The sequence below is a fragment of the Podarcis muralis genome, chromosome 10 (assembly GCF_964188315.1).
Source record: "Podarcis muralis chromosome 10, rPodMur119.hap1.1, whole genome shotgun sequence".
In the NCBI taxonomy this organism is placed as follows: domain Eukaryota; kingdom Metazoa; phylum Chordata; class Lepidosauria; order Squamata; family Lacertidae; genus Podarcis; species Podarcis muralis.
In genome coordinates, this window is record NC_135664.1 from 61,415,155 (window position 1) to 61,443,134 (window position 27,980).

The following is a 27,980-nucleotide window of genomic DNA, read 5'->3' on the forward strand; positions in this document are numbered from 1 at the left end:
ATCTATTTTAATTATGGATGTGTACATTTTAATGTTCCGATGGGTTTGTTTTATTATCCATTTTAATTATGGATGATTATTGTTTGTGTTAACTGGTTTTTATACTTTGTAATCTGCTTGGAAGCCTCTTTTGTATCAAGCAGTATATAAATTAATTAATAACAATAGTAAGTAATAATCTTTATGGGGTTTAAAGCACAACATTGTACCATTGTGAATGCTAACAGTAAGCTGTTAAAACTGTAAACCTGTTAAGCAACACATTTTTAAAGGCCTTGGATTTCATTTTTTTCTTGAAAAGGGTTTTCACCCGGCATCAAAGAAATAGAAAAGTATACGCCTGGTATATACTCTTGGGGGAAGTGTTCCATAACCAGAGAGCCACCACCAAACAGCCCCACTCCTTCATGGTGACCCTCCATAGCCCGGCTTGACAGGACACTCAGATGAGGGCCTCAAATGAACTGATGACCACAGGGCCATAGAATAAGAGCTGATCCTTCAGGTGCCCGGCTCTCAAGCTGAGATTTACAACCTGCCCTTTGAAGTGAGCCCAGACATGGACTGGGAACCAATGACGATGACAAAAGCATTGATGTGTGACAGGGATGGGGGACTTCAGTCCTGGCTATAGGTATAGGTATCTTTATTTGGCCATTGTGACTCTCCCTAAGCCCACCCCCCCACCCCATCTCCAGTGCTGCTCTGTGCTCTCCTCAAGTGCCTTTGCCAGACTGGAATGTGTCCTTGAACCGTAATCATGTCTCTTGCTCACTTGGGTGAAGGAGGGAAGGGTGTTGGTGTGCAGCAACCCTTGACTTTTAAGTGGCTGGGATGTAGTCTACTGTAGAAAGGTAAGAGTTGCACCTGTTGCTCTGTCCACTTTTGCCTCTGGTCTCACCTGTCACTTGCCTGTGGCCCCCAGAAAGTTCCTTGTGATGGAATGCGGCCCTTGGATTGAAAGTGATTCCTTACGCCTGGTGTAATATGTTTGTTTGTAATGGTGGGAAGATTCTAAGCACAATAGGAGAATAATTGTATATGCCTCAGCTCCTTGGATGAAGAGGGCAACATAAAAAATAAAGAAATGTGCAGTGTGTGTATGTATGTATGTATGTATGTATGTATGTATGTATGTATGTATATAATCTTATGCCTGTAATTGTGTACTTCAGGGTAGACCCCATTGAACTCAATGGAACCTCTTCATCAGAAAGTGTGCGTAGGATTGCAGACGTAACTTTGACACTAAGAACCAGCCACAGTTCTGCAGTGCATCTGAACTCAGAGAACTGTGGTTTGTTCTTACTGGGGGTGGTTGAAGAATTTGATAAATTCCAGTAGAACAGACGTGATTTGTACCTTCCAGACTTAGTTACCCATTGTTTTCCATGCTTCCTGAATGTTCTGATGAACTTCTTGCCTCTTCATTGTGAGGTAATAGGCTTAAAAGTACATAGTAAGTGCAAATTTCCATATAGATTCCCCACCTTAAATTGCAGATCAATACAGAAACTTGTTGGGACAGAGTAATGTTCGTGGGGAAGTCACACAGTTTGGACATAGAACTAGGGATGGAGGAATCAACCTCATTTTTACTCAGAGTAGACCCATGGAAATAATGGACCTAACCTAGTCATGTTCATTACTTTCATTGTGTCTACTTAGTTGACTACCATCCAAAGTTTGTTACAACAAACTAGAAGCAAGCTGTGGTTTCAGATCCTCTGTTGCTGTAGAACTTTAGAATCATAAAGTTTGAATGCTACAAGGAACCATGGTTTGTTATGAAACTGAAAGCTTTCATTCTTCTTTAAATGCAAGAGAAGAGGGTAGGAGGGGGGCTGCGTGTCATGCAGTTCTCAGGTACACCATGACTCATTCGCAAGAGCGTAAACCACTTTTTTTTTTGTGCATGTGATTGTCTGAACCAGAGTTTTGCAGACTTTTCAGAGGACTTCTCTGTCATTGTTTCTCCTGTTTCTAATTTCCTTTGGCACGCATTTTTGGTGAGCTGTCTGCAGACCTTAGAAAAGCAGGATAGTCATGTTTTAAACAGCAACATGTCTGTGTTGTTAATGTGTGTACGCTGATACACACTAAGTGCATCTGGGCAGAAAAACCACACACAACAAGTTTCAGCTCTCATTTAGAAACTGCCAAGTTACAACAAACAGCTGAAGAAAGGAGTGGTGGAGCTTATAATGGCAGCAGCGAGTGACCTCTTACTGCAAAGAAATACAGACAATAACAGTTTACTGAACAGCTGAAAGCTATTCCTAATGAATTGAACAAACTTATCCTGAAGGGGGAGAGTTAAGAGAGCTCATGAAAAACATGGCTCTGAGAAATTACAGTGAACAACTAAACTTTAAAACACTACCAATTTTCTAAATGGCCTTTTCACATGCATTCGCAATCACTACTCCTCTCTCACATGCTTACGGGGAATCAAAGGAGATGTTTCTTGTTCTTTGGGATAAATGATAATTTTGAGTCTCAAGCAAACAAAGCAATTGGGGGTAATGACACCACACCCCCGCCACACCTACGTGCTCTCTCGAAATTAGAATAATAGGGTTCATCTTATCCGTCTTGCCTTGGAAGCGAGCCCTGTTCAGCAAATTTGCGTTCGGCAGTGCGCTATTCTTCTCTTCTCTGAGTAGTTCAAAAGAAGGGTTTTTTCCCCACAGAGAAATGGCAACCAGATTGGCCTCCCCCCCTCTCCAAGAGCCTCTTCTCTGCAATGATTCCTTTTCATCCAGAACTGGCCTATGCAACTTAATTACTCATCACAATACTTATATTCCGTCTTTCCTTGTGCAGTTCCAAAGCAGATAACTGAAATAATGAAAGACAGCAGAAGCAAAACAAGCCAACACAATTTTAAACAGGGTGTGTGTGTGTGTGTGTGTGTGTGTGCGTGCAAAGGTGAGCAGTAAAGTCCAGCCTCTGCAAGCCAACTGCTGAACTATAATGGATCATTTGGGAGAGTGAGGTGGCTGTTTCAGGTAGTGAGTGCTTGCTGGGGGCTTCCTCTTCTGTTGAGACTTACAGCTCACAGAGGAAGTGGGCAAGTCTAGTGTCTTCCAGGCAAGCACAAAAGCAAGGTCTTTCTAAGTAGAATTCAGGACCCTGGGCAGCACCCAGTGGGCCCTGGTGCTTGAGTCCTGCTTGCCTCACCAGGACAGAGAATCATCTGAGGCCTTACAGAGGCACGCAAACCCTTTTCTGCATTGAGTCTCAACTCCATGAAGTAAGCCAGTTGTGGGTTTTTTTAAGGGTCCTTGCCTGTTTCTGTATCCTTTGACTTCTGTGAATACTAATAGATTCAGGGGTTGTTGGGGATTTGTCCCCTGAGTCCAAGGATGGTGGCATGGCTGTGTTCTCCAGCTAGAGGAGCACAGGAGAAGCTACTGAAGACTCTGCCATGGGGAATGTTCCCTAGACCTTTGAGTCCTTCTCAGACTCTTGTTGGACCCCAGGATCAGGCCACTAGGAGATGGCTCCGACGCCTCCCACTCCCATTTTATGCAGTGCCATGCATGCATCAAAAAGAAAGATTTATAGAGCCTTGGACTGACTACCTTGCATTGGTGAGCTGTGTCCAACCTATTTGGAGGGACTAGTGTTAATTCTGGTTAAGAGGGAACTCTAGTTGGCATTGGTGTATTGCTTAACTATGATGAAAGGGAGGAGATGTAGAACGTCATAAATCTCTGATCTGCTCCTGATCTTCTTACTGTGCCTAGTGTTCCATTCATATTGGCCTGGTGACACAGTGTGATGGAGTCAAATTCTTTTACTTACAGGATGGCCAGACAGACAGGAAGAAGAATTGCTGGGGGAAGTGTCTTGTGATTGTTGTGACCACATTGTATCTCACACTCAACAGGTTGATTCCCCACCCCCTTTGGTCGAGAGTTACTCTTTCTTTGGTAATTATGTTTAGTGAATAAATTGCCTTTCATGTTAACTGCTGAGTTCCATTTTAAGTGCACGTTCCCATTTTCTGGCGTATCAAAGAGAATCTGTTGATTTTAATTGGGCTCTCCTTAGGCTCATGATCTGGCTTGCCAGACCAGGCTTTCAGAGCTCTCTTACCTGTAGTAAAAAGGGCTATGTAGCATGTGGTTCTAGCTGAAATTGTTCCACTAAGCCTTTCCAACAGCTAGGACTGTGCCTTGGCAGGAAAACCTAGTAGTTCCATGAGACCCAGTTTTTGGCAAATGGAGCCACGGATTTTCAAGGATCCATTGTGTTTTGTGTTGTGTTTGAACAAAGATGGGGATTTATTTGGCAGTTCCATTCAATTCCACGTTCCTGTGAAATTTCAGTTAAGGGGGTGCTTTATTTTGTATTATTATTGGCAAATTGTTAACATCACCATCGATTGTGAAATGCTCTTTATAAAAACCCAACAAAAGCACGCCAAAATATGCACGGCTGGCTGGAAATATTTTGCTGCAGAAGCAGAAAATCAAAATGGCACCTCCCCAACTGATTGATATGGAGCAGTAACATTATTTGAAATAAAATTCTGGGTGCAATAATGATTCTGTGCTGTGCGGTCATGCTCATTGTCATTTCGCACCAACCTCTGCTTGTTAATCTCATGGTTTACTCCAGGGACAGTGACTCTGGACTTCCAGTTAATGTTTGATTCCAAATCCCATCAACCCTAACCAGCATGGCCAACAGTTAGGAATGATGGGATTTAGAGTCCAACATTATGCATCAATTATTACAAGAAGCTTCCCATTTGATTTGGACAATGGCTGTAGAAGCCAGTTTTGAGAAAGCGAACAGTCTGGTTGTTAATAGCCCAGTGCATGGATTTTTTTTGCATTACCTGTAATATTGATGGCCAATGCTTTCTGACTTGCCAAAAACCACAGGAAGGGGAAGTGCTGTTGTGCTAAAGTCCTGCTTGCAGATTTCCCCCAGGCACCTGGTTGGCCACTGTGAAAACAGGATGCTGGACTAGATGGGTCATTGTCCTGGTCCAGAAGGATTCTTCTTCTGCTCATGGACCTCATACCAGTGGATGTAAGCAAAAGTGGATGTGGCCAGTCATACACCACTCTCCATCCAGGCAAGCAAAATTTAGTATCTCAATTCAAGGACACAGGTAAAACCATTAGAGGAGAGTCCAGGGTCAGTGAGGTGTATGGGCATGGAGGCTGTGGGCCTGGGCAGAGTTCCAAGGGGCATAAAGAAATGCTTGAAAGGTCACATTTAGCTCCTGGTCTTGAGGTTCCTCACCCCTGGTCTACACTGACTATCCTGTGAATTCCAGTTACTTGGATGCAGATCGGTCCTGCTGCTAGAGAGTCTCAGATCCCACCTGATTGGAGAGGTGGAACATTGAACTTGCAAGCTGCTGCATGCTTTGCCCAGTGGTGTAGCGTGATGGGCCACAGGGTCAGTGGCCCTGGGCACAAAATTGTTAGGGGTGCAAAATTTCAACACCCCATGCTGCCTCAATACAGCTGTGTGCTTCCGTCATTGGGCTCTATTTAAAATGGCTTCTCCATGCGAACCAGGAAGTGACCTCTCCGGACAATGTAATGACCCTTATTTTCTTATTTCTGTGGCTGTGATCTCGTGTGTGACGTGGACGCCATTAGGCAGTTTAATTTGCATGCATACTTTGTCTGTTTCCCTCCCTCCAATACAGACCTGGGTGCTGGCAACCCACCCTGTGCCACTGGCTCTACCACTGAGCCACAGACTCCGATTGCCCCTACTTCACCATTAAAGATGTTTAATTGTCCCTGAGGCTTTCTCACCCAGGGCTGACTGATCAACATGGTGGCAGCAGGTGAGTGGAGTATAAAATAGAACATCATGTTGCTCTGCAAGAAACAAAACCCTTCCACTTTCTAAGTCAGAACTGGTTCCTTCTTTGCTGTACTTATCTACTAAAGAAGATGTCAAAGACATAAATAAATGTATGATTTTCTTTAGGCACCTGAAGGCAACCCTGTATTGTTATGCTTTTAATGTCTGATGTTCTGTGTTGTGGTTGTGGTGGTGGTAGTGTTTCTGGATATTGTGTTGGAGAATGGCTAGGGGAACCCAGCCAGATGGGCTGGGTGCAAAAAATAGATTAGAATTATGAAATTGTAGAGTTGGAAGAAGAAGAAGAGCATAAAGAAGGCTGATCGCCGAAGAATTGATGCTTTTGAATTATGGTGCTGGAAGAGACTCTTGAGAGTCCCATGGACTACAAGAAGATCAAACCTATCCATTCTGAAGGAAATCAGCCCTGAGTGCTCACTGGAAGGACAGATCCTGAAGCTAAGACTCCAATACTTTGGCCACCTCAAGAGAAGAGAAGACTCCCTGGAAAAGACCCTGATGTTGGGAAAGATGGAGGGCACAAGGAGAAGGGGACAACAGAGGATGAGATGGTGGGACAGTGTTCTTGAAGCTACCAGCATGAGTTTGATCAAACTGAGGGAGGCAGTGGAAGACAGAAGTGCCTGGCGTGCTCTGGTCCATGGGGTCACGAAGAGTCGGACATGACTAAATGACTAAACAACAACAACAACAAGAGTTGGAAGGGACCACAAGCATCCACCCCCTGCAGTGCAGGAATCTGTTGCCCAACGAAGGGTTTGAACCCACTTCCCTGAGATTCAGAGTCTCATGCTCTACCGACGAAGCCGTATTATTATAAGTAGCATTTCCTGAGCTGTAGCTCAGTGGAAGAGCCACCTGCCTTGCATGCAAAAGGTCTCAGGTTCAGTCCCCGGCATGCCCAGGTAAAGCTGAGACAGACCACTGCCTGAAAGACTGGAGAGATGCTGCCAGTCAGTGCAGACCACATCAAGCTAAATGGACCGATATTCTGCCTGGGTGTAATGCAGCTTCCTTGTTTTACACTCCGCATTTTAGCAGCCCTTGCTGCGAGGCTATTTCTCCTCCCGTTGATGTATGTCCCCTCTTCCTCGGCTCCGCACCTTTCTAATCTGATTCCACAACTTAAAAATCTTACGAAAATTATTTCCCTTCAGTGGTGTTCCGAGGTGTTTGTTTGCCTCTTATTTTTTATTATTAATATACATGTAACTGCGGGGGAGAAAAAGCCTGTGCTGATTCATAAAGTAGATATTCTGCTAGAAATCCCACGCTGCTGCCTGCATTTTCATAATTCTAAGTAGAGTGTTTATTTATTGAAATTTGTAACCCACTGAGGGCACATTAATCTCTGGGGGAAGGATGCACTGGTGGGGAGGGAGAAGAGCCTAGGTTTGGGAAAGGACAACATGCAGTGGTCTGCAGATAAGAGAGCGCTGATTAAAAGCATGCTCGACGCAACACTTTGGCGATAAAACTGAATCCTCTCTTGGAAATACATCCACTTAAAAGCATAATTCTCCGCATAAGTGGAACGCTTTAGGTCCTCTATCTGCACCCTCTAGATTACTCAAATAAAAGGGGCATTACCAGACTACTAGGGAGTGGGAGCCCTGCTCCTGACCCCATCCCCAAAATTGAGCAGGCTGCCTGGCCAACACTTTTAGATGTCCATGCATGAGTCCTGGGGTGGGGACCTTTTTCAGACCAAGGGCTACATTCCCGTCTGGGAAACCTTCCAGGGGCCACATCCCAATAGTGGGAGGGGCCAGAGGCAAAAGAGGACAGGGCAATGGATGCAAGTTTTCAGATCCTCCAAGTGTCCCTATTTTCCCGGGACAGTCCCGGATTTACAGAAGCCATCCCAGTTTCTGATTTGATCCCAGAATGATCCGCTTTTCCTGAGGATGTCCCTATTTTCATTGGAGAATTGTTGAAAGGTATGGAGTTATTTGACCCCCAAGAGAAGAAAACCTTTAGAAGCCATCTGAAGGCAGCCCTGTATAGGGGAGTTTTTAAAGTTTCATGTTTTGTTATGTTTTTATATATGTTGGAAGCTGCCCAGAGTGCAGCTCTGATGATGATGATGATGATGATGATGATGTTGATGATGATGGAACAGGATGTCCCTATTTTCATCAGAGAAATGTTGGAGGGTGTGAGTTTTACCTTTGTACAGTGGGCTAATTTCTGCACATGCTCACACACCCTTCTCTGTCCTCCGTCCAAGCGAGCGAGAGGCATTATCAGAGTTGAAGGACATACTCCAGCCATGCAAAAACACCCAGGGATGGGAAAAAGTAGATCAGGTGAGTGGTGTGGCCTGTGGACAGTGCAGAAGAGCAGACTTGGCCCCCAGCCCTAAGGCTCCCCCCCAGTTTAAAATGCGGACCCACCCCCCCAGCTATTCCCACTGCAACCAACCTTCTAATTCTCTCAGCAAACTCTCAGTGAAGTGTTTGCCACTGGAATGGATGCACCAAGGGACTTCTCATATCTAGTGCTTCTGAAAGAAACAAACAAAAAAACCCACCCCCTCCATTTAACGGCACCAACGTTTCTGTAGTTAGCAGTGTGATCCCGTAGAAAACATGAGGCTTCTAACTTTCCACAGTGCCCCTGTCAATTAAACAATAAACGGCAGAGTCTAACATATGGACCAGTCTCAGGAGGTAACTCTGGCATGCGTAATTAGCATGATTTGTCACCATGTAAGTTTCAGACTGTACAGTTTAATTAAAACAGGTAATGACAATGGGGCTATATATTCTAATCAGTGAAATATGTCTGCTTTAAAAAGCATAAGGGCTGCATTCTGAATTTGGATTTGTGTCGTTATATCAAGGGCATGTTTGCACAAGAGTTTTTCATGCTCCCAGTTAGTGCACTTTTAAAAATGCGGGGAGCTGCACCAGGGCAAGAGGGCAAGATACTGCGATGGGAGGTATTGTGTAGATCTTTACACCATTTGCAACAACTCTTCAATTCCTGCAGACTAGAATAACCTGAGAGTAGGGAGGGGCAAATCTCTCCATTTCGGTTTCTCTCTGTTTCCCACTTTTCCAGTCTTAACTTTAGTTCTCAACCTTACCACACCCATTTGTGATTTTTTTTTTAGTCCTCCTGAAAATAAGGCTTACTTCTGAGTAAACACATTTAAAGCTGGTCTGTGAGTGTAATTTTAATTTGAGTGAATTGTGGCCAACGTTTCTACACCCAGTTACGTTCATTCAGACCATACTGAAAGAAAGACATTCAATTACGGCAGGGAAATTTCCTTAACATCTTGAATTTTATGTGCGTGACCTTCCACCATCAACACCTGGGAGTACACAGTTTCTCAACGGGAGCTGGTGATTTCAGAATCGGATTGGGTGCTGAGTCTCCTTTTTTCACCAAAGCTTTGTGATTCAGGTCTATGCATTCCATTGAAGGACACAAACACCAAATTCTATGTGAAGAGAGAGTCTGTGCATGTGAGGGCAATGCATTGCCTATATGTAGGCAATTTTAAAGTGATAAGTAAGTGGGGATGAGAAGTCCAGTTCTTTAGCACAGAAAATTTTTATTCCACAAAATGCTTTGTTTTAATAATTATTTTAACCATGTATTGCACTTGGTTTTGTTTTTTATGTATTTTGCTTTTTGAATGGCTTCGGCTACCCAAATAAACCATAACCATAACACTTCCCATCAACCACACACATAATCAACACAGACACCCAAAACACAGACGCACACATAAATGGAGGCACCACACAACACCCAGACTGGACATCCCATGGGACACTTGAAATACACTGAGAAGACACACAACACATGCAACCCCTTCTTTCCTACCCCGGAATCTGATTTCTCTCTTTATTTCTTCTTTATTCTCTTTCCTTCCAGCTGCAAATTCCAGGCCCAAGGCATTTTCCTTTAGCTCCAGAAGTCACAACTGCTCTGATAGCTACCCGTGATGTGTGAAGTATAAATGCTTAGATAGTTACCGCAGATAGGAGTTCTATTACGGAAGTTCAGTCTATCTATCTACAGACTAAATTGTGCTTTGGCAGGGGGAGGATGGAGCAGTCGAGCTAACGTTGTCAATCTTTTCTTCCACTCTCTAATGCCTCGGATGTGATATTTACTGTTGTTCAGATTCCTCTCGTTCTTCTATTTCAGCAAATAAAGTCCGGGAAATGGAATACTCAGTAGGTACATTGTATTGCTGCACATTTCTTTACAGCGGGGATGGCCAAAGAGCCTAACCTTATGAGTAGCACAATAACATCCTTTTAGTTCTCGTATAACCCTGGCTATCAAACTCCTATGGAAGGAGTGGTGCAAGTGCCAGCGGTCTGCCAGAATTTTATTTATTTATTCTATTCTACTCTATTTGCTTTTGTTGTTAAAATGCCTTTCATTTTGTTATTCATTTGTTGAAACCGCATCCTTATTCCCACTGGTTTTGATTCTTTCCATTAATTTTAATTTCCCATCGCTTCCAACGGCAGACTCTTCTGCTGCTGGTAATATCTATGTTTTCCATCCAGATGGCATACTTTCTTTTCCCAGGCCTTCTGCTACTACTTCGAGGGATCAGACTTGTCAAGTTTCAGATGAATGAGATGCAGGGGAAATGTCCCCATCTTACAGGCAGTGGATACATAGACACACTTACAGAAGCCAGCCTATTAACTGAAATCTACATGGTTGCTGTTGTGGTGGTTTAGAGTCAGCTTCCTATCCAAGGATCCCGAAGCAGTTTACCAAACAAAATTACAATACTAAATGACAAAACCTAGAAAATCACTGTGGTGTCAAAGTTAGTATTTTGGAGTACGACCTGGGCAACAAGGGTTTGAATACCCACTCAGCCATGAAGCTCACTGGGTGACCAGCCTAACCTAACACACATTGAACATAAAATAGAATCATAGAACTGGAAGGGACCATGAGGGTCATCTAGTCCAACCCCCTGCAATCTTTGCCCAATGTGGGGCTCGAACCCCCAACCCTGAGATTAAGAGTCTCATTCTCTACCAGCTGAGTTAAAATGGTTGTTCTGAGGATAAAATGGGTGAGAGAACCATGTGACCACCTTGAGCTTCTTGGAGAAAAAGGTGGCATATAAATGAAATAAATAAGTATTAAAATACAGTGGTACCTTGGGTTAAGAACTTAATTCGTTCTGGTGGTCTGTTCTTAACCTGAAACTGTTCTTAACCTGAAGCACCACTTTAGCTAATGGGGTCTCCCACTGCCGCTGCACCGCCGCTGCACGATTTCTGTTCTCATCCTGAAGCAAAGTTCTTAACCCGAGGTAATATTTCTGGGTTAGCGGAGTCTGTAACCTGAAGCGTAAGTAACCTGAGGTACCACTGTACACATGCAGTCTGAATAAAAGCAACATGTTATTGATAATGTTTGGGCAGAACAGTGTATAGAGAGATGCCCCTTCAGTTATCCAGGTCCCAAGTAATTCAGTGTTCCGTAAGTCATCACTAACGCCTTGAAATTGGACCCAGAGCTTCTTGGCATTCAATGCAATTCTTTTAAATCTAATGTCGTTTGGCTCTCTGTGTTGCTCCACTTAGCAGCTTGGCCACCACATTCTGCAGTGGCTGTAGCTTCCATGTTGTCTTCAAGGGCACCCTCATGTAGAGCACAGCACATTTGGGAGGTTACCGGGGGTGGATTAATGTGGTCAGGCTATCACTGCCCAGGAATGGCAATGTCTGGCAGACCACCCAAAGTTGGCCAAAGGTACTCTGAGCCACGGAGGCAACATGAGCTTCCAGCAACAAAGCTTGATTCAGGAGGGCTCCCCAGCACTTGCTCCTTCATGAGATTCCTGCATTACATGTCTGCTTAACTCCTCAACATTAGAGCCACCTATTCACAGGGCCCTTGTCTTGTTGAGACTGAATCTGTTATACTGGCCTTCATCCATCCCAGTACAACACCCAGACAATGGCCTAGCATCTGGACAGACTTTCTGGACCCAGACGAAAGAGGGAAATAGAGCTGAATGTGGTACCCCGGATTACATACGCTTCAGGTTACAGACGCTTCAGGTTACAGACTCTGCTAACCCAGAAATAGTACCTCAGGTTAAGAACTTTGCTTCAGGATGAGAACAGAAATTGTGCTCCGGTGGCGCAGCAGCAGTGGGAGGCCCCATTAGCTAAAGTGGTGCTTCAGGTTAAGAACAGTTTCAGGATAAGAACGGACCTCCAGAACAAATTAAGTTCTTAACCCGAGGTACCACTGTAACATGCTGACTGCATTCAACTCCAACCCCTCTGCTGCCATCACCCAGTGACTTCCTGTAGATGTTAAATAGGACAGGGAACAAGACGGAACTGTTTGGTATTCCATGGCACAAATGGTATGGAACAGATTGGATGTCCCTCACTGCCATGTTCTAGAACTACCCTTGCAGATAGGAGTGGAACCACTGTAACAACATATCTCCATTTCTCATCCTGCAGAATCTACCTGATAGTTTACCATGGCTGATGGCACCAAAAGCCACTGACAAAAGCCAAGAAAACCAACAAGGTAAGACTCCATCTGTGTTTTTCCTGGAGAAGATAATTCACCAGTGTGACCAAACCCTAGACTGAAACCAAACTAGAATGGGTCTAGGTCAGCGTTTCCCAAACTTGGATCTCCAGAAGTTTTTGGACAGTCATGCCTGACTGCTGGTCCTGCTAGCTAGGGATGGATGGACTAGTAGTCCAAAAACAGCTGGAGACCCAAGTTTGGGAAACCCTGGTCTAGATAATCCATAGCCTCCAGGAACGGAAGGTGTCCAGCCACCACCCTCTTGAGGACTTTGCCCAGGAAGGGAATATTTGCAATGGGACAGTAGTTGCCATATGACATCTGAGACCAACAGGGAGGTTCTGTTCAGTAGGGGCCACATTAATGCCTCTTTTAGGCCCCACTGTCTGACTAGATGAGCTATATGGACAAATAGTCTGACCTGAAATAAAGCATTTTTTAATGCTCCAAATGGCCCTTCTTGGTGGATGCCATTGTGGGCCATAGCGAGGTCCAACAGAGTAAAATGTGTCGGCAAATTTGGGAGGGAGGGAGATCTGACAAAGAAGTGGCTGTCGTGTATATTGTGGGCTTTCCTTATATATCCCAAGGGATATCATTGTAGTCTGAGCCATCTTACACAGGTATTATCTCTGATAGGCCTACCTGTTCCTCTTTCAGAGGCTTCCTTAACTGCTCAGGTAGGAAAATGTAGATCCACCAGGCCGTCTATTTTGAAGGATATGATAATGTCAGTGACTCCTCAGGTAACTGTGTGCAGTGCATCATTAGATTGCCACCGGTGAAACCCACCTTGGAAATTCTTGGCACGGCACATTAAAATTTATCTCCTCAATCATGAGGGCTGATTTCTTTTGAAAGCGTAAAGCCATAGGCTTCACGCAAAAATCCCGAGAGTGCGATGAAAAGCTGTTGGTTCCCATGGCCATGACTCATCTACTACCAGGCCTGAATCCGGATCTGGACATTTTAAAGCACAGGTGGGAAAATGGGAGTGCCACCCCCAACCCAATTTTCTGTGCCCCCTAGCACCTCCTGAAATTGTCTATGCTTTCATCCCATCACAGTTTCTTCCTTCCTGTCAATTTTCTCCTTATTTTTCCTAACTTTAACAAATCTTTCCCTGTGTAGGAACATAGGAACTCCCCTTAAACTGAGTCAGGACATTGGTCCATCTAGTTCAGTATTCTCTGCACTGACTGGCAGCTGCTCTCCAGGATTTCAGAACAATGAGGAGGCCGTGTGTTTTATTTGATAAACATAAATTTTTAACGTTCCCCCTGGTTTTATGACTTGGGGAAAAGAAGTATGTTTTTCCCTGCTGTCTGAGAACAAATAATTGGCAGGCTTCTGCTGCCTGTGTGAAGCACAGAAGGGCTGTACACAATGTTATTCCTACTTTGTGTGTGTGTGTGTGTGTGTGTGTGTGTGTGTGTCTACTCTGTACTTAGGAAGCTTATTTATGCCTAGTCAGTCCATTGGCCCACCTAGCTCACTAGTGTCTACGTTGACTGACAGCATCTCTCCATGGTTTCAGACTGGATGCATTCCTAACCCTACTTGGAGATGCCATGGGGGATAGCCTGGATAGCTCAGTTGGTTAGTGTGTGGTGCTGGTTACGCCAAGGTTGCAGGTTCGATCCCTGCAGGGGCAGGGGGTGGGACTACTAGATGATCCACAGGGGTCCGTTCCAATTCTACGATTGGGGATTGAACCTGAGACCTTCTGCATGCTAAACAAACGCTCTACCACTGAGCTATAGCCCTTCTATGTGCAGAGCCTCCCCCCATCAAGGAAGAAACTGAACCCCACTTGCAGTGTGAACTGGAGCAGCCCAGTCACAGGTTTACGTCCTCATTGAGAACTGGACCTTGAACACAGGTCTTAAATATGAAGGCCACACACCGGGACTTGATGCTTTGTCCTACACATGCCTCCTCTGACAGAATTACTAATCTAGCCATTGAAACGCGGGCTCCCCTTTTGCCGCAGAGTTGCATGATGGGCCATGCCCACCCTGTTGAGAAGGTCACTTTTAATTTAGTTTTTAAAGAGTTGACTTTCAAAGCCTAACAGTGTGTCACAGTTAATGGCATGCTCTTGTCTTAACATCCTTTCGTGTTATAATGTGCAGCAAGAGAGGTTTCCCTTTTTTTCCTTTTGCCGAGATCAGATGGGACCGGCAATAATAGCAAATAAAAATCCAAATTAAGGGAAAAGAGCAAGTAAATAAATTTTTAATCATATAAAATTTAATACTTATGTTAAGAAAAAGAATATTAAAAGTCATTTTATATAGAGTGAATTTATATTGGAGCTGATTTTTTAAAAGTTGTGCTGCTTTGAGTGATATGATAATCATGCGCTTCTCCCCTCCTCCACTTGTTCAAGGGGATTGAAATTTATATACGCAATAACCAGCAAAGAATCATAAAGGATCAGACCAGAGGAATCTGTCTCACTCCATTTTTTCCTGTCACTCCCATAGTGATTTTAATATTTTCCTGAAGTCTCCCTGCATTTGCCAGATACTAACATAGTTTTCAAATACAGTTGGCTTAAAAATAAGAGCTAAATGAGGTATGCTTCTTGGTAAACCACAATGCTGCCAAGGTACTACACTGAAAAAATGTACTTATATAAAAAAGCAGGTGACTGGAGTCTCCTGTTAGCTGTAAACTTCACAGGTCTATAATTTTGTGTGTTGTGGGCCAGCCCTATCATTAGACAGAGGCAATCACCTCAGGTGGCAAATGCTGGGAGACAATGGAGGCAGCCCCCCTATTTCTCCTGAGCCCCCTGGACATCTTCTGTGTGCCACATGGCCTGTCCTGTACCCCCATAGCTAACCTGCAGTGATGGAGAAGAGCAATGGTGGGCACCATCCAGTTAGTTGCCTATACTGCAGTACGATTTAATTACAGTGGTACCTCAGGTTACAGATGCTTCAGGTTACAGACGCTTCAGGTTACAGACTCCACTAACCCAGAAATAGTACCTCGGGTTAAGAACTTTGCTCCAGGATGAGAACAGAAATTGTGTGGCGGCAGCGGGAGGCCCCATTAGCTAAAGTGGTACTTCAGGTTAAGAACAGTTTCAGGTTAAGAACGGACCTTCAGGTTAAGAACAGACCTCCAGAACAAATTAAGTTCTTAAGCCGAGGTACCACTGTAACGGTCTAGTTGCCTTCTGTACATGGAATGGAGAGGGATGCCATCTTGTCCTTTGCCCAGTGTGAGACAGTCCAGAGCTTTAAATGTCCAAAGAAACTGACCTAATTGGTTTGGGAAGACAGGGAAATGAGGTTTTGTTAAATTATGTGCATTGCCTGTGTCAGTAACTTCATTCCCATTTTGTTGTCACACAGACTCTCCAGGAGCAACCCAGGAATCTGTTGCCTCAGGTTTGGTAGAGGATGATATTCCATCACTAAAATTTGTGGACATCCAGGAAGCTTACTGCTAGAAGATTCAGGACAGATAAACAAGATGTTAACCATGTTCCATAGGTAACTATGGAACTTGCTTCCGAGGGAGACAGTGATGGCTGCCAGTTTAGATGGCTTTAAAAGGGGATTAGACAAACCAAGGAGGAGGAGGCTACTAGCTGTGATGGCTGTGCTTTGCTTCCATAGTCAAAGATAGTAATGCTTCTGAATAGGTTTCTCACAGGCATCTTGTTGGCTGCTGTGAGAGAACATGATGCAGGACTAGATGGGCCATTGGTTTGATCCAGCAGGCTCTTATGTTCTTGAGTGCTGAACTAAGTTTCAACTGCCAGTTCATTCAACATGGATGGGGAAGGGGCATTACAGTGGCACCTCGGGTTAAGTACTTAATTTGTTCCGGAGGTCCGTTCTTAACCTGAAACTGTTCTTAACCTGAAGCACCACTTTAGCTAATGGGGCCTCCCGCTGCTGCTGTGCTGCCGCAGCACAATTTCTGTTCTCATCCTGAAGCAAAGTTCTTAACCCAAGGTACTATTTCTGGGTTAGCGGAGTCTGTAACCTGAAGCGTATGTAACCCAAGGCACCACTGTATACTGCCCTTTATCTCAAGCAGGAAAAAAATAAATATTTGGCCAGTTCTGATATACCCCCACTTTGCAGTCAGAGAGGCAGTAAAATTAGGAGATATATTGAGACTTCAGTGGGCCACCATACCTGGATGATGGGCTGAAAATGCAGAGCAGAAAGTTCCCCTTAGAAAATCTTTGGCTTGAATTTGGTTGATGATAGGGTGGTGGGCAGGGAAGGAAGGGGTTTTAAGCTTTCTATTGGCAAATCTAATGGTACAGGGAAGGAAACTCACAAGGAAGTTTCCTAATGAAATTGATCCCTTACCTCTAAATTCCACAGTCTTGAAAAATCAGCTGATATGCCCCCCCCCCATTTTGTTACCTGCGAATGGGTTGGTGAAGTGTGTGTGTGTGTGTGTGTGTGTGTATGAGAGAGAGAGAGAGAGAGAGAGAGAGAGAGAGAGAGAGAGAGAGAGGGGTGGGGGGAGATTTCAGCTTGACTAGATGGTTGTACCGTCATACCTCGGGTTACAGACGCTTCAGGTCGTGCGTTTTCAGGTTACGGACGCATCAAAACCCAGAAGTACCAGAACAGGTTACTTCTAGGTTTCAGCACTCACACATGCGCAGAAGCACTAAATTGTGCTTTGCGCATGCGCAGAAGCACCAAATCGCAACCCACGCGTGCGCAGACGTGGCGCTGCGGGTTGTGAACGCTGCAGGTTGCGAACGCTGCAGGTTGCGAACGGACCACATTCGCAACCCGAGCGTCCACTGTATTCATCTTGGTTTGGCCTCAGCTGTGGAGGCACAGTTTTAAGAATAGTTTAACTCTATGCAGGATTCTGGCCAATCATTCTTTTCCTTTGTTTTTAGTATATGCACCCTCAGTAGCAGATATTTTGCAAAACTGGCAAAGCGCATTTGTTAAAACAGAAGATTCATTGTAACACGCTGCTTTTGGTGTGTGTGTGGGGAGGGGGGGAATTCATTAAAAGAATAACGTTGGTGTTTTTTGATCAGATAGGAAAGCCAGATACATTTCCTTATTTTCAAAGGTTCTAGTTGAATAAAGTAACTGAAGCACAATTCAGTTTAATGGCAGAACATTTCTTTCAGCGGCTGCAAAGCATGCATTTATGTGAATGCCTCTCCACTTTCTAACACTGCTTCCCATGACTTTATTTTATGATCACAATATTATTTTATGAAGATGAAGGAGGAGGAGGAGGAGGAGGAAGAATTCCCTGATGTTCACCTCTGAGAAGTGGGAAATCCCATAGAAAATCTTGTCGAAAGATCGACAAAAGTAGATTGTGACAGAAGTGAGCATGTGAAACATGTCTGCATTGTTAAATAGGAATATTTTTAAAATCGCCTTTGAACCCTGCTCTTTCATAACTAAGGAGTATACTCTTAGCTCAGTTGGTTAGAGCATGGGACTGATAATGCCAAGGTCATGGGTTTGATCCCCATAGGGGTGCATATTCCTGCATTGCGGGGAGTTGAACTAGATGAAGGGACTAGTTGCGGTTCCTTCCATCTCTACGATCCTGTCATTCTACCTGGGAGGCTGTGTGGTTTGTATGCAGAAAGGCCTAAAGTGATGGGACAGACAGAGGAAGCTACCTTACACTATGTAGAATATTTGTTCATGGATCCCAGTATGGTTTACCAGAGTAAATGGCAGCTGTTCTCCAAGATCTCAAGTTCAAATCTTTCCCATCATCTGCTGCTGCTGGAGCCTTTTAACTAGAGATATCAGGGGTTGAACTTGAGATCTTCTACATAAAAAGCACATGTCTGACCTTTGAGCCAAGGCCCTCACCCTGACAACCTGGTAGCTGCTGTCAATCATAGTAGACAGGGGTGGAGGAATCTGTGACCCACCAGAAGTTGATGAATTAGAATTTCCATTATCCTTGACCATTGGGGCTCATTTGAGTTGAAGTCCAACAATATCTGGAAGGCTGCAGGTTCTCCACCCTTGAGGTAGAGCATAGTGGCTAGATGGACTGAAGGTCTGATTCAGTGGCAGCCTGTGGTCTGTACACTTTATGAGGCCCTTGGATTTCTCCTCTGTGACCTCATGTTGTCACCACTGTCTAATTTTCCTAGCCACTACCAAAGATTATTGCAACTTTCCCTTGCTGCCAAAATCAGTGATTTTGTTTCTCAATTCCTCCCTTCTTTCTCAGCCCATTTCCCTGCCTAAGAGGCAGGAGTATCTTCTAGCAGATACTTTGGAAACTGTGCTCAGAGAGCCAGCAACAAAGTGTGCTAGGTAGTACGCCTGCTGGAGGGCCTCAGTTTACCTACAGCCTTTGCCTGAGGATGTTGGTCATTCGGAGCTATCCATGGTACTGCCCTACCGTTACTCTCTGGGCACCTGATATGAATAGGTTAGAACACTCTGAGCCTGGCCCTGGGGAGAGAATTCTATAGCTCTGGTGCCATGGCTGAAAAGACCCTGCTGCTAGTGACATCTGCTGAACCTTATCCAGCACAGGTATCCAGAGCAAGGCTTCTCATGTTAAATGTTGTAAGTGTGTTACTAGAGTTGTCATCCTTCAGGGTTCAGCCCCTTCTGCCAGTCTCTGAAATTTCATTTTCTGAGTCAGTGAGCAGGATACTTCTTGGCTCTAGTACACCTGCATCTAAATTCATCCATGGGAACCCCAAGGCTCCATGCTGTGTAGACAGTGGTGGTGGAAGGCAAGGAGGCTGCAGGTAGGTGGAATCAGAGTCAATAACAGTCAGAGCCAACTACCATATTTTTCGCTCCATAAGACGCACTTTTTCCCTCCTAAAAAGTAAGGGGAAATGTCTGTGTGTCTTATGGAGCGAATGTGTGGTTGATCGCTGGGTCCCTTTCTGGCTCCTCCCACTTGCCCAAGCCTCCATTTTTGAATGTTCTGCAGATGGAGGCTGGTTGTTTCCCCAGCAGCATGTGACTGGCTGATTAGATTATCTGTCTGGATACTGTAGAAATGGCTCCCTTTCCTTTCCTAAAGAAGCTGCAGAACTGTGAGTTGAACCCCATAAAAACAGGATTTTTTTCCCTTTGCAAAGTAAGCTCAACAACTTTGAGCTGATCCTCAAAAAAGGGACTTTTCCCCTTTGCAAAAGAAGCTGCGCAACTGTGAGCTGATGCCAAAAAAACCCCAGGGCTTTTCCCCTTTGCAAAAGAAGCTGCACAACTGTGAGCTGATACCCAAAAAACAGGGCTTTCCCCCTTTCCTCCTCTAAAAACTAGGCGTGTCTTATGGTCAGGTGCATCTTATGGAGCAAAAAATACGGTAATTCTAATCCTCCCTTCTTGTCTGTTGCGTCCTACAAGAGCAACACTGAGACCAAGGAGGAGGAAGTTGACAGGCAGTGCCACCCTCTGGACTTGTAAGATGGTGGTGGGACTAGCTGAGAGCAGATGGAGGTTGGCAGGGCAGTGTCCCATCCATTCATCTGTAGCTGCAGAAGCAGGTCTAGCTGCAGGCTTGAGGACGCCCTTGGCACTGAACCTTCTCCTCAATGCTCATGAGGAATAATCGCACATAGGGAAATGCACCATAGCATTCCTCTTGATCCTAAATGGTGCTTCTGCCAACAGCAAGGCAAGGCATTGGGGTGATTGACCTCTATATTTTGCAAAACAGTCACTGCAAGGCAAGTCTTCTCCGAGACCTCAGTGTGCTTCATGGCTTCTAAGTGACATGTTCCTCTACGACACATCTGTCGGATTCTCAGGCTAGCTTACTTAGAGGAAATCATTTCTTCAAGGTCATGCAGGGGTTCTGCAAGGCGGGGGGGGGGGGAGAGAGAAGAAAGCATTTTTCACTGCCCTTGGTCTAACTGCTAGACCATGCCCCCAAATGCTGTGTGTTGACATCTCCTTGTGTCTGGCTATCATAATAAAACATGATGAATATAAGCCCAGATGCCAAACGGCGAAATATACCCTAGATTCAAAGGAAACAACATCACGGGCAGTTGCTTTACCCCCCCCCTTTCTTCCCCCCACTGGGGAATTTTTGCTTGTTCTCACACATTTCTCAATAAATCTTCATTATTGCTTTCTCTCTCCCCCAACCCACCGTCCCTTTCCTCCCCACTTTTAAAAAGGCTACTTCATGAGCCAATGACAAATTTCCCTTATATGTTCCCCCAGTCATACATTCCATTGACACAAGGACCCGGCTGCATTATCTGGAGAGCAGGAACATGCCAACAAGATGATTCAGCCAATCAGAGCTGATGATATTGTATTACCAGTTTCATAATGTAAATGAAAAAAGATGGTCTTCTTTTGATGAAAGCTGTAAAGTAGCTATTGTGCCTGTTTGGTATTGCAAGGGCCAAATGTATTATTTATGCAATTTTCCTTTTTCGAAAAAAAAAGAGGGGTGGGTGGGAGCGAAAGAATAAAACAACAACCCTGAAAGAGATTGTTTCGTTTTATAGCTTTCAGTCAGAGCTCTTGTCTCAGGAATATGTGCATGCCCACATTTTATCCAGCATTGAATGGGTAAGGCAAAATGTGATACCATATATTCAAAAATGGATAGGATGAAGATGTTATTTTCAATGTTGGGGGGGGGGGGAAAGACCCAACTGCTTTAAGAGGAAAGGAGAGAAATGAGGCCCCAGTGATTTTTATGATATTGTTGCCATTTGTGTATGTGTCAAATTGACTCATAGTAAAACCAATGTACATTCCGATAATTGTTCCACTCTTCTCAAGGTCTTTGGTGAACTCATTTGGAGCTTCTCGTCTATTGAAAAGAAGGGGAGCATTTTGTTAGATGGAATTTCAGCGGGGGGGTGTGCAGGTGGGTGGACAATGGAGGACATATCAGTTAAACAGTTAGATATATTTGGAAGGGCATAGCTAGGTTGGTGGTGCCCCTTGGGGTAGGAAGAACAGCAAGATGGCCAGAGCCAACTAATTCTACCTCCTTATGAAGTTCTGCAGGGGAAAAAATGATATGAAGGAGGAGGAAGCTGACAGTGAGTGCTACCTTCTGGACTGATTGCAAGAAGGCAGGCAAGTGGGCAGTTTGAGGTTGATGGGGCAGTGCCCTGTTTGTCCTAACACTGGTAGAGAACAACAGAAGGTCCCAGTTTCAATCCCTAGCGTAGCAAGTCTAGGACTGACCTCCGCCTGAGACGTTGAAAAGGATTAGATGAATTCACAGATATTGCATGTGTTAATGGTTATTTGCCACAAGAACTTAATGCTAGTGCCCACTGGGTGCTGTCAGACTACATCTGTCTTTATCTCTCACCATTGGAACTTCTGACTGGGGCCATAGCTGTCAACGTTCAGATTTGAAAATAAGGGATCAGCAGCCTCGAAAATAAGAGATCAGCAGCCTCACCTGTCCCAGGGACGGTCTACAGGATATCTAACAATCCGGGATAGCAGTGGGAAGCAGCAGGAAACGGCGCTGGAATAAGGGAAATTCCCGCAAAAAAATGGAAGGTTGACAGCTATGACTGGGGCTGATGGGAGCTGTAGTTCAACAACATCTGAAGTGAACCAGTTTTTCTGTTTTTGCTCAATCTAACCTCTGAATCAAGAAGCTGAGTACGAGATGCTGGAAGATGGCAATAGGGCATGGCTGCTTCCATTTTGTGATTTCCCCAGTAAGACTGTTAAGAGTGCGGGATTAGACAAATATTTGGCCTGATGTATCATAGGCAGCTCTTATGTATTTAAACACTTAGAGTGCTGTTATCAGTTTGGCTATTTGGAGAATAAAAATTAAGTACTACATCACATTATCCATTGTAACCTCCAGAAGAACTACAGGGGTTCTGAAACTGAAACAAACTTGTCACCATCCATTTACTAAGTGGTAAAGCATATGGTCATGGTGGGGATATAGATTTTTAGTGACTGCCCGTTGTTTGTTAGATAAAATGATTTAGGTATCAAATGGAAACACAACTATGAGGACCGGGCAATTCTTCTTGTAGAAAATGGAAAGCAGACTGGGCCATTGATGAGTCCAGAAGAACAGTCGGGCAAATTTGCCATTTGCTAACATGTTGTTATATCCCAATGTGACCAGCAAACAGAATATAGAATTTCCAGAGAGGGAAATGTGTTAGTCAGTTGCAGCCAAAACAATGAGGAACTTTGAGGCACCTAAGAATGAAACTATTCACACAGGAGCAGGTTGAGGAGAGTCATCAATGGGAGTGGGCATGTTTGGGTCTACATTCCAATGCTGCCACCAATGTTTTCACATGTAAGTGAGCATGCATCTGCTATGCATATCTTAGTTCAAAGGAGGTTCAGTGAGAGAGCATCAGCTTTGCATGCAGAAGATTCCAGGCCCAATCCTTAGAAGCTGCACATTGTTGGCATCCATGTTGGGAGACAATGGAGGAATGCATCCTTCCCATAGGCACCAACTGGGGGGAGGAGGCAAGGTTCCTCAAAAAATTCAAGAACGGGCCCCAAAAAAATCCACAGCAGCCATGCACACATGCCATGTGGCAAGCTCACCTTAATCCCACAGTCTGTGCACCATGCCCTGTGGCCAGTACACAAAACATCAGCATGCCATGTGATATATGCACAAGACATTAACACGTCACGTGGTGTGTCCACGTCACTCGCACATGTGGTGCAGCAAAGCCCCTTCAATCATGGGTGCATGGTGGCATACTTGGTCCTTTCAGAGATCCTAGCGAGACTCTGGTATGGAGAACCTGTGGCCATCCAGATGTTGCTGGACTCCATCTCCTATCAGCCCCAGCCAGTGCAGCTAATGGTCTGAGATGATGGGAGTTGTAGTCCAACAACATTTGGAAGGCCACATGCCCCCATCCCTGTTATAGAAATACAGGGTTAGGTGGATCCCTAGGCCTGGTAGGTTCTTATGCTGATGGTTTACTGATCAGCTCAGAGGAATGCTACTGGATATCTGCTTGTTTCCAGGTCCACTTTAAGCCATAGATGGTACAGCACCCATGGCACAGACCTGTTCAGCTATTATGACAGCTCAATGTTTTTTAGCGAGGAATACTGTCTTGGTATCTTCTCTAATACGGAAGGAATTGGTGGCAAGTGCAAAACTGAATGCACTGCAGAACCCACAGGACAAAGGTGTATGCCATTAAGCATCTCAGGTTTCAGCTTTGCATATAGAACATCAGCGAGCCGCATCAGTCACATTCCTAAGTGATTTTTCTGCAATCAGAATTTCATTCATTACCCAATTTTCATGCGGTTCCCCTGGCATTTGAAATATGTTTTAAGGTAGGCTCCCCACAGGCTCTCCCCCTCCTGCAATAACTGATCTGCAGTGTCCAAAGACAGATCTAAATATCTTTGGTGCAAATTACTTTAGGCCGGCTGAGCAGGAGTCTCTGTCATCTTCATCACATTTCACACCTACACAACTGATAACAGATTAATATCGGGGCCTCAAATATTTCATCAGCATCTCCGGCGGAGGAAGCTTGCATTATTTTATCTGAGGAAGCCATCAAGGGGGCTGGGTTGGCGAGGGGAGAATCCACAAAGGGAAGAGAGGAGCGGGGATTATATACGTATGTATATTTTAAAAGTGAACAAAGGGGGAAGGAAAGGAAAAAAAGGGGGTACCGAACTTTTTGTAAGAAATAAGAAAAGAAAAAATAGTGTGTCCTTTGGTATTAGGAGAAAAGCAACAAGCCTGGTTGTGGCAAAGTTCTCCCCTCCGATTATGTATCCACTTTTATTCAATCATTGTATCGCTCTATGGCTGACACTTGGTCAATAGTGCAATCTACCACTGATCAGAATAAAACAGGCATCCCAGAGCACCTTGGAATTTCATTAGTTTCTGTTCAGTGCAGTCTCCATACGTATATGTTGATTTGCAAACACAGTTTTGAAGCTCAATTCAGTGCCTGTTGGAACAAAGAGTCAAGGACCCTGAATGTTACTTTTACAGGATTCTTTCCCCCCCTCCTTGTTCAAAAATCATGATTAAAACATCTTTCTGTGTACACACACACACACACTTTATATTATATTGTGAAAGGACATAAACCTCTTGGCCATGCCTCTTTTCAAAAGATCTTGATAAAGGTGCTTAGACAATGCATGTATCTGAAAGATGTATATAAACAAATCTTGACTGTGTTCATGGTCAAGAAGTTTGTGCTAGAACTGGCTTATGCCTTGTTTATTCACCCTTAGCATGAACAGTGTTAACAGGAGAGCATGGAATATGAATAATTTTAAAACATATGTCCCACCTGTTTTCTGTGGAGCTCAAAGCCACCCATGTTCATACGATTTTCCCAGGCAGCCCCCCATCCAAACAATGTCAAGACCCAAGTCTGCTTAGCTTAAACTAGGCTGTTGCACTGTGTGCTTTCAGACTATGACCAGGGATCTTAGACCTACCCCTTTCTGTGGTCACTGTGATACATTTTGGAGCTTCAAGAGACCACGGGAATTGTCTTCATTGAGATCCATGAATTACTGGCTCATGTGATTAACTGCAGGTATGAATGGAAGGTTTGTATATAGGGGCTTAGGAAGCTACTTTATTCTGAGTCAGACCATTGGTCCATCCAAGATTTCCATGAGAGATCTTTCCCTCCCATACCTGGAGATGCTAGGGATTTAACATGGGACCATCCACATACAAAAGAGATGCTCTACCACTGAACCATGGTCCTTCCCCATGCTTGAGGTGCACCATCTGAGAAAAGAAAGAACCAATTACAAGCTATTTAAAGGCTGGTTCTGATGTTTCTTTAAGACAAGAGCAGGGTGTGGCAAAGTGAAGAGAGTCTCCATAATGCTGGAAGAGGTGGAACTTCTGTAAGATCCGGCCAATCATTCTGACATTTTAAATGTTTGTGATTTAGTATTCTCCATCTACATACGTGCACGCGCGCGCGCACACACACACACACAATTTCCTGGGCAAGGAAAAAAAATTAACATCTCAGGCAGTAGATTGTTGGTAATGAAGTTACCAGAGCTTGCAGTAATTGCATTGTGGGGTTGTAGCAACATGCTATGGTTCTTTTTTGAGCAATGCCTGTTTGAAGACTTGGGAAGAGCTTGCAGCATCCCTCCATCTGGCCATGAAATACCAGTTCAAATTGGGCTCTTTTCCTCCTGGAACTCCTACTCACATGACAGAAAACCTTGGGGCAATCGCATTTGTAAGTAGGGTTAGGAGCCTAGGAAGCTGCCTTACGCCGAACCAGACCATCAATCCATCTTGCTCAGTAACCTTGATATTGACTGGCAGTAGCTCTGCAGGATTTCAGGCAGGAATCTTTCCCAGCCCTACCTCAAGATGACAAGTATTGAACCAGGGACCTTTTGCATACAAAGTATATGCTCTACCACCCAGCTACAACTCTTCCCTTGTGACCTGAGCGACCTCCCTGTACCTTCTGTGGTACCAGTGCGGTTGAGATTGCTACCATTCTGCCACTTGCCTCTTGCCTCCTTAGTTCCTTCAGCTGACACTCCTCCTTGATCTGAAGTGGTTTGCTTGCTGCAGTAAACTAGGAAAGAGGGTGACCGATGGAAGGGACCAGGAAAGGAATGGAGCACAGGTACGGAGGCAGCAAACACTTTTTTTGCTGGCTTACTGCTATTAAAAGGCACAAAGAGATTGTCCACATTTCAAAGCAGCAAATGTACTTCAAGATTTTTGTAGCACTAAGTGGAACGTTTGCCCATCAATTTGATGTGCCGTTGTTCTGAAGAGCAGGCAAATGGAAGGGGCATTGGTTGCACACCTGTGCTTTGAACCACAACATAAGCAAATTCTTGTTCTTGCTGGTGAGGCGTGGGAGCTCCAGTCCAAGGGGCCTAAAATAGTTCAAAGAGCAATAGCAGCATAAAATCACCTGTATAGCAATAATTAGCAATTGATTGATTTAATAAAATTGTCTTCTTTGCCTGTCTAAGGTGGGGACTTTGGGAGGCGAATCCACATCATGGGGGCCACCACCGAAAAGGTCCACTGGATTTGTGATGAGGGTGGGGGTGGGACTTAAAGGAGAGCTTGAAGAGCAATAAAGTTATTGGTCAGGTTCATATGAAGGCTGGTGATTCTCGAGATATTGTTGTTTCAGGTTGTTTAGAGGTTTAAAGATCTAAAGGAAGACCTTTGAACTGAGCCCCCAAAGCAAACCTTTAGCCAGTATAGCTGTCTCTGGTCAAAAATCTTAGCATCTGTGCCTGGAATCACTGGGACCAGTTATTCATGTGATTCAGATGACTCCGAAGACCAGAACATTACCAACGGTGCATAGGAGCTTTCCACAGGAGAGTGGCTTTGCAGTGACAACCACATCACAAAGATAATGTATGTGCCAACCTCATTCAAACTTAATAAAATTCTCCTGGACTTCAATCAAAATTTCCCTTCAGTAAGAATGCTCTGCCAGTATACTGGTCCTAGAATTTAGAGGTTGGATTTGGGGGAGGATTACAGCAGTATCCTTCAAAATTGCACCTATTTAACTCCATTGGACAGGTTTCAGAAGCAATAGATTTTTGGCTATGACTGAGAACTTCTGAAAATCCCACTGTGGGAATATAAAATGAGAAATGCCAGGGTATTTAGTATCTTCTCTTTCTCCCCTTTTTAGGGAATTGATTCCACACTGGGGTCCTGTAATCCTCCCGGATTAGCTTTGTATTACTTTAAAATGTGATAGTAAACATAAGCACATATAAGGCACATAAAAGATTATCCTGGATATATAGTGGAGAAATGTGAGTCATTGGCATGATGTTGTGGAACAATAGGCCAAGACAGTTTTAGATTCCTTCCAAACCAGGCTTGTTTGGGAACCACAGAAATGCAAGTGATTTGAAAAGTACCCATAGGGTAGGAATGAGAAAGTTGGTCCCATTGACATTTCAGTGGGAACCTACCTAATTCAGACTTCCTGGAACAGTATGTGAATTGAAGCACAGCTGCTCTTCAAAATTTGCACTTTTCCTAATTTTATGACGCAGTTCTCTAACCAAACAATATGTACAAAAATGTGTATATTAGGGGGGAATGTGCACAAAAATGCACATATAAGTGAAAATAATGTCCCAAAATGCACTATATTAGGGAGTATTGCTTGCACAAATGTGAAGATCAGAGGGCATAAATTTTCAGGCCTTTTTTTATAAAAAAATTGCAAACTGATGCAGAAATGTGGTGAGCTGAACAAAAGACTGGAGAAAAAAAATGAAAAGTGGAGGGAATCCAAAATGGATACATTGGTCAATCTCTATTCATAGGAGAGCTGTGAAGACCTAGAATAGGCATGACTAATTTCTTAAAGGGACGCGGGTGGCGCTGTGGGTAAAAGCCTCAGCGCCTAGGGCTTGCCGATCGAAAGGTCAGTGGTTCAAATCCCCACGGCAGGGTGCACTCCCGTCGTTCGGTCCCAGCGCCTGCCAACCTAGCAGTTCGAAAGCACCACCAGGTGTAAGTAGATAAATAGGGACCGCTTACTGGCGGGAAGGTAAACGGCGTTTCTGTGTGCTGCGCTGGCTCGCCAGATGCAG

At 44.4% G+C, this 27,980-nt stretch overlaps 1 long non-coding RNA gene across 8 annotated transcripts in view; it reads left to right on the forward strand.

Annotated features, from left to right (window-relative positions):
• The window catches only part of LOC144329012 (uncharacterized), an 87,434-nt gene that overhangs the window by 11,207 nt on the left and 48,247 nt on the right, over positions 1–27,980 (forward strand). For 5 of the 8 annotated variants that reach the window (XR_013394429.1, XR_013394430.1, XR_013394434.1 and 2 more), the window contains exon 2: positions 12,345–12,414. This is a non-coding gene — a long non-coding RNA (uncharacterized LOC144329012). Of the gene's footprint in view, positions 1–9,511; positions 10,062–12,344; positions 12,415–15,788; positions 20,220–27,980 lie in introns of those variants that run through there. The other 3 variants (XR_013394438.1, XR_013394431.1, XR_013394437.1) reach the window with 2 other exon arrangements.